This window comes from Bradysia coprophila (genome assembly GCF_014529535.1).
Source record: "Bradysia coprophila strain Holo2 chromosome X unlocalized genomic scaffold, BU_Bcop_v1 contig_130, whole genome shotgun sequence".
Taxonomy (NCBI): domain Eukaryota; kingdom Metazoa; phylum Arthropoda; class Insecta; order Diptera; family Sciaridae; genus Bradysia; species Bradysia coprophila.
The window spans coordinates 1791220-1807129 of record NW_023503296.1 but is presented as its reverse complement, the minus strand read 5'-3'; the positions used below and the strand labels follow the sequence as shown (position 1 = coordinate 1807129).

Here is a 15910-nt window from a genome sequence, read left to right as displayed (position 1 = left end):
AATTGACTCAGTCTCGATTACGAAATATCAATGACCCCATCATTCATAACATATACACACGTGTGCTAAATTATTTACAAAAAGAAAGAAGGCTACCAGTCTTGCTACCAGTAGTGACACCCATAATAAAGTTATCTCAGATCAGTTCCACACACAACTCATTACAACTTGAAAAATGTAATAATGAACTACTGTTTTGTGTGGAAGAATCAATTTCTTCCGTATCTTTAATAATAATCGAATTGGAAATAAATAAATCTAAAATCGAACTTAAATACATTTTGCAAGCCAATAACACTATTTAATGAGTCCGAGCCGTAGCTGAAGAACAATTTAAAAAAAATGTAAAGAAGACGAACGAACGAAAAAAAAAAACGTCTGAGAAATGTTTATTTGAAGAGGAAGTTCAATTAATTTTTATTACATCGATGCCTGTGTGCGGTGCGTATGGGTGTTGTAATAACGTTAAACACATTTTAATTGGAGGAGGTTGGGCCGAAGATTCTGCTGATTATTTGGAGTGCAGAAATGAAGGATTACGGAAATCCATCGAGAGAAAATGGCTAAAAAATAGCATTGAAAACACAATGAATATCTCTATCTGTATATCTCGATAAAAATGGAAATTAAATGCTTTGCGTTGCATCTACTATTACGAATCATTTAATGAGAAAATTATGTTTTGCACCGTCTTACTTTCAGCTAATTAATTTCGCCATTTGTTTCGACAAAATTAATATTGAACATTTCTATTGACAATTTTATGTCGGCGGCATGGCATAAAATCAGATATAATAAGTTTGACCTAAAAACTGAAGTGTATCGACAGTCAACTGAATGGCAAATAATTATAACTGCGATTCTTTTTTCGGTAAACCAATTTCCGATTTATGAATTCATTAAAATGTGGGATACGACTTCCTGTAGCACAATCTCCTGCATTTCAACGGTTTTTTTATGTTGCGTATTTTTCATTCATTTAACGAGATTGTAATCTTTGAGAAGCAACAGCGCTAATATGGCTAATTTGTTCATTGCGTGCGTCGAATTTTACGATTTACTTGAATCGTCGCTATCTTTGCAAACTTTAACAGATTCACAGCTAAAATCCATCCCCGATTAAGTAGCAACGATATAAACAAAATTTTCATTATTTCATGACTCAATTTTAACTTTGAACGAAGCGCATCATAATTTGTCGAAACTATGATGAGGATGATGATGATGATGACGATGAAATAAAAAACAGCAATGCGTATTCTAAAATAAATAAACTGCAATGAACAAAAACATTTATTATGCGACCACTGCAATGGTATTCATGAAGTCGTAAACAGGTTAGACGTGTTAAAATATTTATTTTAAAAAGTTCTTGATGTACCAAATGTACTCGTTATATGTATAATATACATATATGTGCGTGCACTAACTCCCAATGTCTAATAACTTGAATTTTTCAGTTTTTTTTTTCGTCGTTCAGCTAAATGCTCTAGCAGTAAGTGAGGAAACAGAAAAAAGAACATATGACGTCCAATGTAAAATGTAAATTTTTAGTCATTGTACGACGAGTACATCATCAGCTCAGCAATATAACCATACAAAATATACTAAATGTACAACCATATTAGTGTTGAATAAGTGATATTTTATGTGCAATGTGTCTGCAATAATCGAATTAGACTGTACGGAAGAGAGAGACAGAGAGAGAGAGAGAGAATGAAATGTGTGTCACACATTTTAAAATGTTCATTTGTATAAATTCAATTTCCACTATCATTATATTGAAAAATTAACGGTTATCATTCCTTTTAATTGAAAGTATGTTAAATACACGCAGTTGTTGCTATACTATTCAATAAAAAGCACACGACTACCAAATTACATTTTAGTTAATCAAATTAGTCATTAAATGTGACCAAATTGTTTTTTTTTTTAAACAAAATTTAATTTGACTTTCAAAACGACTGAAAAAGTGGCAGTTTATCAACCGGCTTATTAAATATTCATTAAGATTTTTAATTCGATTGTGATGAGAGAGCGACTTGCACAACAAAACATAACCAACCATTATGTCGGAAGAAAAATGAACGTGAGGTTTATTAGGTCAATACTTCTGATAAGTCTGTCTGTTAGTAGTTTTTAAGACTGATAGATCATTGGTGGCACCACAGTTTTTTGATTGCTTTTTCCAATTAAACGTGGTTCGATCAACGCATCTTTCTCGTTATCAGTTACGACGATGAAGACGAGCGAACAAAACAAAAAACAAAATAATCGAATATCTTCCACTACCAGTTTACACATCAAAAACACCTTGCCGGCTAAATATAAAAGATTCTTCTCCTCTCTTTCACCGCCGCCACACCGGTACATCAAGAAGTAAATGTGTGCCAATTATTTTTATTAAAACAAATAATATCTGCATTGTGCTAAATTGCACCACAATACGACTCAATACCCGATTATACCGTTGATTCATTTATATCAGATAAACACGCAAAAATCATTATTTCCATTGCACATTGCATAAATTGCACCCAGCAACAGTGTGTTGTTTGATTAATGTAAGTCAAACCTCAGTGAGGTAAAAAGCAAATCAGGTGCCGTTCATAAATTACGAACAAAATGCGAAAATCGACGTTTGTTGAACTCCCACATAACTGGGTTTACATGCAATAAGTATGTTATCGTTAACCCCCTTTCCCCCTTCCGAAGAATGGAATTTATGAACTGCCTCTGATGAAAAAAAAAAGAATTTTTCGGAAATGCAAAAGATGAACACCACATAACCGTTTACTTTTACATGGGAGGCAATCGGTGTATAGTGTGTGGAGTTATACTTATGTATGTTGTCTTCATTACATGAGAGATGTAAAAATAATGGTACCGATCAATCGTTTTTAAGTATAGATACGTATGTTTGCTGTATGCATAAAAGAACACGATGCGTACAAAAATAATATTATTTACCTTTCCATCGGATGAAAAGACCAACAAAAATGTTAGTTTAAAGAACCGGTTCATTGGGATCACCCAAATATACCGTTGACTGCATTTCTTATAATATTTCGTTTTTATTATGTCATTAATGGTACAAAATTTATTCCAAAAGAGAGTTGTGTGTGATGATGCGTGATGCGGTGATGACATCATATTAAGCATGTTGTTTCTCATGTTGTTTTTTTTTCTTCATCTTATTATATGATTATTTTCGCTGCGTTGTTACCTTCCTTTATTGTGTATTATTTCAGAAAAAAAAACTTTTTTTGTATTTTCGGTATACCAAACTTTGATGATGTGATGACCGTGAATGATGGATGCATTTGATGTTATAACATAACAATATTACAAGTTATTTTATGATGTTATCTGAATCAATTATGATGATGGTTTTCTTTATAATAATTTATTCAAATGTCTAAAAGAGCGTTTAAGCGTTTTGTATGCATTTGAGCGTTATTAATGAATGAGGAGAGAGAGTTTGAATAGGAATGGTAATAGTAATATAACGGAAGGTGTTTTAGTATCAATTAATTTACGATATTATTTTTATTTAAGTTTATTTACACCGGCTCGTTAATGAATTATAATTTCTTTTTATGGTGTTGTTAAGTGTAGATTAATTAGGAAAATAAATGTGGAATATTTACGGAATATTTTTTCTTCTACTTCAGTTTTATCGAATTGTAAATTTTATTGTACACATCAATGACCACCCGCAATACATTTAATGTGACTTTTATTGTTCATATAAAGTGTAGACACTAAAACAGAAGCTTTCTATAAAATTTAAACAAGCAAATCGTATGCTCTCGATAACATTGACAAAAATAATATTGAAAAAGGTACTGGAACATCATCAATGTCATCTATGTCACTGTTCATAACTTGTTACCTAACGTAGGACATTTCGACCACTGTCCTTGGACTTTTTACAAAAATTCTGTGGCGACACAGATACAATGCTCTGTGAATACTATACCATCGATCACACGAAAAAGTCTATCGAATCATGAAGTACAAAACTTATTCATTCGTAGCTAGCAGTTTGTGGTTAGCTACTATGAATGCGATAGGTAATGTTATTATTTGAAGCCTTTCTCGCCTCTTCGTAAAGTGCATGGTAAAGTGCAAAGAAACATTGGTCCACTGTGTGGTAACACATATTTTAATACAAAATGTGTAGTAATACTATGAAATACTCTCTCCATTTCGCCAGAATTCCTTGCTGGCAAAATTTTCAGTTTTACATGTCGGAATTTAGCCAAGGCAAATAGCACACGATGAATTTTGCGTTGCTAAGATCGTCAATAATTATGCTACGTCTTTCATTGTACTCCGATTTTTACCATATGTAGCATTTGTAGCATTTGCAAATCGCAGCTTAATTGTCAATCTCAGCAACGCAAAATTGCTCGTGTGTTTTCAGCCTAAGCACACTCAGAGAATTCAAAAAAAAAAACGATTCCTATGAAATACCTAGGTGTGTTTAAGAATCCCAAGTACGTTTTCTCTCATCAACCAGTACAATCTAAATACACCATAAAAAGTTACAAACTCTCGTTGAGCTATCTAACTGTTTGCGAAACCGTATTCGTCAGAAATTGACAAGGTAAAAACGCGTAAAATCAATAAGTTCAGAATGCTTTTTGCAAATTCTACAAAAAACAAAACTGCTCAACAAGTTGCCTATCGAAAAGATAAAATTAATTTGTGATCAACAATTTTTCAATCTATACCACCGCTAAAAAATAGTCACACTTCAAAGTCCGCATTACACCTATCTGAGACTGTTAATTTGTTTTATAAATTATTTTTTTTTTGTTGCGATTACAGGTTCATCATATTAGTTAACAACATACCTCTTTGTCGTTGAAATGGTCTGGTCTTTGAAGTAAAATCTGAAACAGAGAAAAAAAAATGAGTTATGCAAATTAGTTTTTAAGCTCGTAAATCATATTGTAAATCATGAATAGAACTGACAATTAGCCAAAATAAGATTTATAGTGTCATAGAATCGATTATGGTTTAAAACAATATCGAGAGTGTTTTTTTTTCGCTTGCGGAATCCGTCTAAAGACTAATGTGGCCAGACGTGTTTAATTATAGATTTAAATCGATATTCGTGTGTTACCGTTAGATTTGTTGAGAATTTTTACGACTTCTGCAGAAATTGCAAATTAGCGCCACCTCAAAACGAAAACTACATTATTGTCAAATTGTACAACAATTGTAGCATGACACACTGACAAAAAAGTTTCGAAAAACTCATCTGTTGCAGGTAACTTTGTCTCCAGGTAATCTACAATAGCTGCGACAGCTGTAGCGCCCCATACAAAAAATACAGCTGCGGCAGATCATGTAGATTACCTGTAGACAAAATTACCTGCTACAGGAGAGTTTTTCGAAACTTTTTTGTCAGTGCAGGTCCCAAGAATTTGGTCCATATTTTTACCTTAACCTTGAACCAACTTTCAGGCGTCTGTTAACAGAACAAATTGCAAAAATTGTGAATGCAAATGCACAATGACGAAAGCTAACGTCATTGAATTTGTGATCTATACAATGTAACAGAAAAATGTTCTGTGACACATATACTTCAATCAATCGTGGTCGTAAATATACAATAAAGCAATAACATAAAATATCCATCGCTCGACTAAGATGATGATAATGATGGCATGGCTTTATATATATACAATGAATAATACGAAAATCCGGTAAGCTTTTTCAACCACAAATAAATATGTGTAAACAAAATGGCATATTAAATTCTCGCATGCAACCTAAGTGCGTTCAAAAAATTCACTACTTCTCTTCTACTACACAAAAATTTAATTATCAAATACATCTTGTGAGAGAGTATGCCTCTATAATGTGTAACCAGTAAGTGTTACATCCGTTAAATCTACTAAATGGCTGCCTGCAAATTTTTTATTTTATTTTGAAGAATACCATACGGAATTCCTTCTAAGACGATTCAATGAGGAATGCCGATATCGATTTTAAATATTGACATTGTGACATAATTAATAAATAATAAATTTCTGCCAAGCCATAAATATGTCGTGACACCAATGTGACATTTTGAGTCGCTGAAGAAGACAAAAAAAATTGCATTTTGTCGTTTATATTGGTTGTATATTTTCGTGTCTTCACTTTACAGTAAAAAGAATCTATACATTCTATTGTATATGCGCTACTCTTTTTTTTTGTAGACGATATAATATAAATGTTTGCCATAAATTTTTCCAACGATTACTGCCTGGTTATGGTTAAACCACAAGAATTTTCTTAACAATTTCGTTAACATGGGTAAATGGTGTGTGCGTTTCATGGAAGAAGATTTATTCAAAATGTTTTTCATCATCATAAATGCACAGTTAGATCGACTTTTAAAATATGCAATTGTCCATTATGACGTTTCAATAATATAATATTTATCTTCATCAATACCTTCCATTGTAAATATAATAGAGAGAAGAAGAAGAAGAAAAAAAAAAGTTCACGAAAGAAAGATAAAAAAAAATTAACAAAATATGTATTTGTGTATTAAAATCCCATATTTTCTCTAAGGCTATTACATTTGAAAAATGAATGGATTTGTATATGAAATATATTTGCCTAAGAATGTAACTTAAAGTACAAATAAGAAATTTTCTCTCTCTCCACTATAGATTTCTTCTTTCGAGACACACACGTGCATTGAATAAACATTATTCGGTAAAATATAAAATTTGAAGAAAAAAAAAATTGTTACAAAGTCTTCAAATTGTACAGTGTGCTGTGTATACCACACATACCACCTATGCTAATAATTACATTTTTTTTAACTTCTTCTTCAACGCACATCATTTAATACCTTTACTTATAATTTAATGAAATATGAAAAAAGAAATGTGTCAAAACTTATTAAGATGATAGTTCTACATAAAAGTTTTATCTTAATATCTCTCCGTAGATAGATTCGATGCATTTTTTTTCTGCGTTCCTTAAGCAAACCTTTGAAAAATTGATTGAAATATGTGGTAGCACGAAGGTTTTTTTTTTACTTATTCTCATCTCGCTTTTTTATGCTTTGAACAAAGCTCTTTCACTGTACTCAACATTTTACATACTTGTAAAATGACTTGTCAAAAACCCCGAAAAGAAATGTAGAATTTAACTCTTTAAGAAGAGAAAAAAAAACTGCGTAGGCTAAGGTGTAATGTAGATGGGCAATATGTAAATAAATTGTCTACAAAAATACAATTAACTTCTTCATCATTACAAACTCTTTTTTTTCGTTGTATAATCTAATGTATAATGGATATCTAAAAAAAGAGTATGAAGAACATTTTCTACTTTACATTACATTGCTACATTACATGTTAAGTAACAATAAACATGTTATGTTCGAAATAAGGTGTTGAATCTTCCGCAGCAAGAAAATAATGTGTATAATTTATTGGGATTGAAAGAAATTTCTTAATCAGCCATATATATACTGGAGCAAAAATTATGGCCATATAGGAGGAAGATATGAATCAAAACGCATTCGATATGAATGGTAGACTTTCGACGTTTTTTATTAGGTAAAAAGGAGGAAATGCAATGACTTTAGGGTAAAAATTTGATCTATCCAATTTGAAGTGATCGGTTGCGCTTTTTTATAGGCTTTTGAAATTTACGAGAGGTAAGTATGATGCAGTTCATTTACAGCAACGGGAGAAGAACAAGAAGTAACAAACAAAAAAAAAAAAACAAAAAGTTTTATCATTAAACAATGCGTGTATCGTGAGTATCGTGTCTCAATTTAGTAAAGTAGAAAGAAAATGAGTTGCTGTTAAATATGGCCAGAGAAATATAGTAAAAAAAAATAGAAAAATAATCCGAAGAAAATTATTATTATACAATTCAACTTGACATAACCGTTTGGTGTACGCTCCGATGAGACTTTGATGAGGTAAACTTTTCTTGTATTATCGTTAATTACGATGTCTCTCAATATGGGATGATATATCTGGTATTAATAATAAAATCTTGATTACCGGTTGCTTTATGGGAATAGATATGAACCCTATAGTTATTATGTAATTTGATTCCTATACAATAAATGCGTTGCTGGTTGTGCTACGAATGACAAATATGTCCACATGTCTATTTGTTACCTGGTTATGTTTTAGGCAATCTTTGATATACCAAGAAAAACTAATTGTGTAAAACATTCCACACAATCTAATTACAATTGGAGTATTCTCGGATGAGTTAATTACATACGGAGTATTGGCTGCTGTTTTACCGAGCTGCACACATACCGGATTGAGATTATGTTAACGCAGCACGATGAGACATTTATCATTTTTAGTTTTACCTACATTCTTTGGATAGCGTTTCTTTTTTCGTATTCTTTTCAGGACAACTGCGACACGAGAACTGTACACGTTGTGCAATGTTAAGACGGTCAATGTAATACTAAGAAAACATAGTCACACGAAACGGGTGAGCATAATCGAACAGAAGAACGATCAACAAAAAAAAAATCAATTCTGTTATGCGTCTCATGCGATCGGTTCATTCATCGATTCAATCATTGTGATTACATTATTTTTTTTGTTCTTCTCACCCATTCCGCCGGTAAAATTTGTATATATATATATATTTCGTCGTATAGACATTGCCTCAATTTATCCATCACATAATCCGTTTTATGAATTTACTACAAAGTCAGAAACACTTTCAATCACTCCCAATCACTTAGATTGAATCTTGAATTTATTGTAAACTCATTTATGGTATAAATTTAAATTAATTAAGACTCTTCATCATCCGTCAAGACTGATTAGCATAAACAATTTATTTGTGAAGAACAATGGATGTTTTACCATAATGGAAAACCTAGTGATTCTGTGTGTGATTTGTTGCAAATAAACGTATAATTTATCAGCACTCTCAGATGTTCGTTCGTAGCGCGCTATACTTTTCTTTTTAATATATGGAAAATATATAGAGAGAGAGGATGCTCATGAGCAGCGTATTTTATTCACATCATATGTTCCGTAATGAAGGGATATTAATATGGATAAAGTTATAAAACAAAGTCAAATATTATAATTAATATTTTCCTTTTCAGCCGCGCAATGTAATTGTAACCAATAAATTGTGAAACAATATATTTCCAACTTAATTGATTGTATGGTATTATTATGCTTCGGGATGTTTTCAGTCGCGAACCCAACTGAAAACAGTTTTTTTTTATACGGATCGAATTGATACATTTATCTCTATAGTGTACACGGTGATAAAACGATCTAGCTGACAATTATTAATGAAAGAAAATTAAAATATTATTCAGCTCGGTTCACCCTTTAGCACATTTTATCCGTGTAGGTATTGTCTGCAACAACGTATAAGAAACAAATATTAACATCTGAATCGATCGGCTTTTGTTGGAAATTTGCATTGGATACTTTGTAGACGAAAAAAAAAACCTTTTTGCAGTGAACACTCATATATTGAATGGAAGGCGTTTCCGCGTCCGTTCAGAAATCTTTTGTGATACAAGTTCATTGAAACTTATATACACCAGTCGGATCATATTGACCGAAATGTATAGACTTAACGTAGATATTTATTAATGGAATCTATATTAAATGGGCCACATTTTAAAGAAGACGAATACCTCAAAGGCTGAATTAGCATGTTAAACAACTATTTTGCATCGCACACAACTCGGCAAAAATGTATATATCGTTCCACTTATACATATTTTGGATAGCCCAATTTATATTTGAATATGTGCAATGAATAATAGCGATGTAATCAATTGTTATTCTAGAGCTTTGCCCAAACGTGATTCGCATAATTAACAAAAAAACGTTTTTTTTACCATCCAAACTGCAGTTTTCAAATTGTTTACGGTAAGTTCCATGGGAAAACAATGTGTACTAGTATATTACACTGGATGTCTTTAACCACATATATACGTATACATATATATATAAACCAATCAAATGTCATGTTTTAAATAAGAACACATTCTTTCTTGGTTTGTCAATATATAAAGTCAAAACATGCAACAAACTTTGCGTGATTATCGGAACAAAGAAGAAGAAAAAAAATGCAAAATGTTCCAATGACACAGTTTAAAAAAGCACATGCACTTCTCGTGCATTTTATAAGATTCTCCTTTCAACCTCAATATCGTATGCAAGAAGTATCATTCTTTTGCTAATATTTTCTGCACACACTTATAATTCTATTGCACATACACACAGCATTCACATTGTTTGTGGATCGTAAATAACAAAATAATTTATATTTGTTGGTTAATTCATCCGGTTTAGTGGTAGATCTTCTTTCATATAATTTTTTCTTCTTCTTTTTTCATATATTTTTTTTTTCATTGTACTTTGCAAAACGATTTGCCGTGTGCTTGCTGGTTGCTAATGATTATTATTTATGTACCATATTTTTATTAGCGTAAGTTAATGTCAAGTGCGAATTCATCACATTGTGCATCATCATTACAACAAAAATATAAAATATTTTATGAATTGTCCTAGGCATATAGCATGGTTATATTGACTGTGATGAGACGACCATTTTAAAATATATGGAATATTTAACGATACAATTTGTGTTATTTATAGAAATTGTGTGTGTTTGTGTCTTTTCGCTTGTTGTTCGATCACAATAATAAAGTCTTTTGTAAGAACCATATTTATGGACAGATTAAATTGGAACTATTCCGCGAAGTTCAACAGTGAATTACAAATTATTGTTTTTTATTCTTCCTTTTCCTACCATTCAATTTTAATTCGAAAAAGTGTAAGTTAGTAATAATAAGAAAATTACATTTAAAAAAGACCGGTATTTGCATCACTTGTTTATTATAAATTGGAAATTTTCATTTCATATTACTGCCTCTATATCTGATGACACATTCGACATTAATTCATATAATTTACTTTTATACCCCTCTTCGTAATAGTGATTGTTCACAGACATCATAAAGTATTATTTTTTAGATCCATAAAAAAGAACGCTTCCATCGAGCATTATAATATTGAACAATACGATAATCTCCATTTAATGCCTTTCGTATAAAGGCTAATTTACAACAAGTCATAATCACAGTTGAGAGAGTAGGGCTAATAAAGTAATTAGTTCTGCATCTTCTACAGACATTTTTTTTTGTATTATATTAGATTATCATGCCGACATATAACTCCTAAAGCAAAGTCATTTGGTTGTGCAAACTGAATCGGAAACCATCAATTGGTCCAAGTGTCGGTTTAGCGCATCAGAATTGCTATTACGCTGAATGATAATTCTATTCTAACAGCCAAGGTATTGTTGAAAATCGTTCAACATATAAAGTTCGGGTGAACTTTTATAATTTTATTATTATTGGACTTGGGTAATAAAACCTTTCACTGATGGTTCTATTAATCGAAATGTTATTCGCATATATATATATATCCAATTGAGTGATGATAACTGATTTGCAAAATTTTAATTTATTTCCGAATTCTGTGAGTCTAGGCGCTTGGGGGCCAATAAAAAAGTTCACAAAACGGAATCTATGCAAATGAAAATTAAAACGCAAGATGAGTTATTATTACTGTCACCAATAAAGAAAATGTTATTCTGATGGAATTTCGCACGAATATATGGACGACAGATAGCAAGTGCAGCATCTCTCTCATGAATTACATTTTATTCTGAAGTGATTATGCAAAGTGTGGCATAATAAAATTCATTCTGTTTTTTTTTGTGAATGGTTGAGAATTGGATGGGTGGAAAAGCAAGAGAATTCATATATAATAGTAATTATATATATTTATTAATATTAACATTTTGAAGAAAGATACAGAGCCCAAAGAAATTTATTCAGAAATTTTACCGTTTTTTGTGTGTGGATTTCAGTGGTAATTTTTGTTGTTAATGTTATAATACTTTATTAGTCGGTTATGATATGTATCATAATGGAATATAAACAAATACAGGAAGTTTATGCGCGCTCATATATATTATTAAATATTGTTTCCAGTATTGTATTCGTAACGTATACACCCATTATGATGAGAGAATTTCAGAACTATTCAAATGGTCTATGAATGTGTTCTTTTTAATGTATTTTAAGTTCTGCTTTTTTTCATACAGATATCTCTCGGTTGCGAGTACATTAAAATGGGTTAAATGATGTATACGTAATATTGCGAATTTTAATATTTAGGTTAGTTGTGATTTAACTGTATACGGCTTTTGATTAATTAACATTAACTGACTGGTTAGAATTTACGATGACTGAATGTATGCATTAGCTTAGAAATTCTCTCAACCATAAGACTAGTAGCATTTTGATAATATCGTTTTTTTTAAACGTAAAATGACCTAGGTAATGAATTTTTGCAAGATAATGTCAGTACCTGTGGAGTTTCTGAGATATTATGGTTTGTTCGGAATCTGTCGACCGTAAAACACTTGAAATTTTAATTCGATCATCTTTGTTTCATTCTTCTTCTTTTTTTGAAGTGATCGTGTAGGTAAATTTATTGTTTCACTTTGCAAGAGTAAGTGCATCGTTGGATATTGGTTTGGCAAGAATATTTTTAGACTGACTGATAGTTATTTACTCGGCGAAAATATTTTCTATGTACTTTTGGTCGGTAAATGCAATATTCTGAGGACATTTTTCGCATTTACCGACCAGAAGCACGTAAAGCACTGTAACCGCTAACGTAATGTACTATTTCTCACTAGAGTTCTAGAACTGAAGTTGAAAAATACGGAATGAAAGCAACCTATTTCTGCATTTCATATTCATCAGATCTTTGAAGAAATTGGTTTGACACTGTCCCTCCTACGATATACATGAAGTCTATGTAAATATATTGTAAAAATTATCAGACAGAATTTATAAATGGCTAAAAAACTCAATGACAAATTCATTCGTTAGGTTTTAGTGACTTTGATACTACGTTCCAATTCGATCAACTGTATCGGTCACTTCGTTCGCTCATGCATCGAATCATGTTCATTCCATAATTGCAATTTACTTAAAATATTATCATTCCAATTGTTGATATATGTGGTACAACGAATACATAAATAAAATGCGAAAAATTGCAAGTTCCGATTAAAACGTTCAATTTACACATCAAAGTCAATTAAAAACGCATCATTCATTTCAGTGAAGGGAAAAAAAATGTTCAACAAATTTTTGGCACCTGATCATCAATGTATATATCTTCATACAACCGCCTATTTATCGGAATTCGATGAATCCACATTTTATACAAAAGATGCGTGGTTAAATTGATCGTAATAAATCAACGAAAAAAACGCCACATCAATTTATGATCTTTACAAAAAAAAACATGAAAGTTACTTTGTCGACTAAAAAATGCAAACCAAATTGAAATTTTATTTTGGTAAAAAAATAATATTTAACATACCTCCGACACTATGCAATAGAATTAATATTCAAAGCGTAATGCTATAAACCGAACGAATCGAAACATTGTATTTATGAAATACACGTTCCTGGCAGCACAAATGGAAATATGAAAAGACATGTACAATGTTATGAACATCTTTTTTTCATCAATACTTCGGATATATCGGATAAAAAAAAATTCTTACACGCGGGTATAAGCGTCGATGATGACGAAATATAAACTTCAATAATATCCGACATTAATACATGTTCTACATATTACTTTCGTGTGACTTGTGTAAAAGAAGATGAAAAAAAAAGAATTCGTATGGTGTGAAGTTGAAGATATACGGAATTGAAACTGTGAATCTCGCATTTTAACTCATTAACACATATTTTTTGTGTGGAAATATTCTTTAAGCCCAGTGAGATAATTATTTTTTTTTTCTTAATGTAATCGTATCAGCAAAATAAAAAACAAATTAAATTAAATGGAAATTAAGTTAGACTCAGAAAATTTGTAATTATTTTTTAAATTATAAATTTTTTTTAAGTGAAATTGGATCAAATTCTAGGTAACCACTTGCTTGCGTATGAAAGTTTCTTTTAAACCTTCATAGGCCAAACATACTACTGCGACTTGAGTTTTTGATTCTTCTATAGTTATATAGAGAAAACTACGTTTTACATTAATACGCAATTCAGAAATACCATTTAAATAATTTTGTTTCCCGACCCTAGAGTGGCTTATTACTACCCAAGAGACTTTAAGCTCAAACGCATGTGTTCGTGTGTTTATTAACTTCGGAATACGTAAGGTAACTCTACTTTTCTTCTTTTTATCATTTTTTATAAAAAAATACATCATTAGATCAAGCCGACAGTGATACAATACTGTAAAAATACTACACCAATTTGCTAACGAACAAGTCTAGCGAATCATAGTTGAAATGAAATTTCAATTCGTCACCAAACTTGCTTACTTATAGCCAGTTTGTATTAAATTTTAATTCTAATTTCTTTGGTTCTGAAATTTCTTAAATTATTTTTGAATAAAAAATAGCGCGTTGGATGTGCATATAACTTGAAAAGTATTAATTACTATCATGATAAGACTGCAACACATTCAGATTGACTGCGACGACGGTGTGGAATGTAACATATGATAAAGTTATTTTCCGATAAATTTTTTTCTTCTTTTTCTCTTACAAAAAAATAGATAAAAAAAAACAGAAAAAAAATTTCCCATTTCAGCGAAACGGTAATTCATTTTTATTTCCAATAAACTTTTTCGATATTTATCATAGTTTGCAGTTATGATCGACATCATCATATCAGCAACTCGGTAATGGACGGCATCCGGTGTAAGAACGGATCGCTTTTACGATCGAAATGTATGTAATTCTACATGTAAATGTAAATACTGTTATAATATCTCATTTTTTTCTCTCTCCAGAATTGGAATAAAAATTATCTAATGAAAATCACACTTCCTTATTGTTAAATCATAAACACTAATCCCAATCCAGCGCATTATAAAAAAACATAATAATAAAACAATAATGCATTGTGGCCCCTCTACGTTAGTATCCACATTAAGTATGTATAATTTATTACTCAGATCAGCTATATAGCCATTGATAGCAAGCAACATGTATAAACACCCTATTAGTTGTTGTAATGATAGTATCCATCAAAACTGATGATGCTGAATTAACCTTTCGTTCGGTTAAATTGATTTCGCGGCAAAAAAAAATTGAAAGACATCAACCTGACCTAAACGAACCGAATAGTTCAAAGATTATGTGTTCACAATAGGTAATAACCACACACATGTGATCGTATTCCCTAACATGAGAAATTGATAGAAAGCTAGAGAAGAAACACAAAAAAAGGAAATCGTCACTACATCGTCAGCTGATGGTGCATTGCAGCTGAATGTCGAGCCATTTAACTCAATATATCGGACCATTATATCTAAATTGTATTTGAACCTCTATGCATGTCATAAAATATGTTTTACCGGTGTGCCCGTATTGACCAATTGATCTTGAGTATAGGAAACTTTAAGTTTCCGTAAAAAGTATTAAAATGAATTTTTGTTCGTTTTTTTTTTGTGTGTGTGTGTGCATATAACATACATATAATCGCCACATGTTGAGACCTAATATAATAAACCCATCGTGTAGATGCAATGAAACATAATGTGTAAATAATCTATAATATTTTCGAAAATTTTATATATTAGCATCGTATTAACTTATCGGCTTATAGGCGCATTTTCCGTAAAGTATAAAAGAAATCGATATGCTCACCATATAATAAAATATAAATAGAATTTCTATATGGGACACAATCAGATCACGTTCTTTCCATGTAACCCAACAAATATCTATAATTTGCTCGATTGCAACGAAAAAGAAGAAGAAGAAAAAAATCGGAAAATAAACTTTTACCACAAATGAAAAACCAAATCTAACTCAATTT

The 15910-nt window shown here is 31.0% G+C and overlaps 1 protein-coding gene across 1 annotated transcript in view; it reads right to left on the bottom strand.

Moving 5' to 3' along the window:
* The window catches only part of LOC119067908, a 103849-nt gene that overhangs the window by 51356 nt on the left and 36583 nt on the right, over nt 1–15910 (bottom strand). The window contains exon 2 of the mRNA XM_037171200.1: nt 4863–4901. The gene's annotated coding sequence lies outside the window, so the exon portion shown is untranslated. The remainder of the gene's footprint in view (nt 1–4862; nt 4902–15910) is intronic.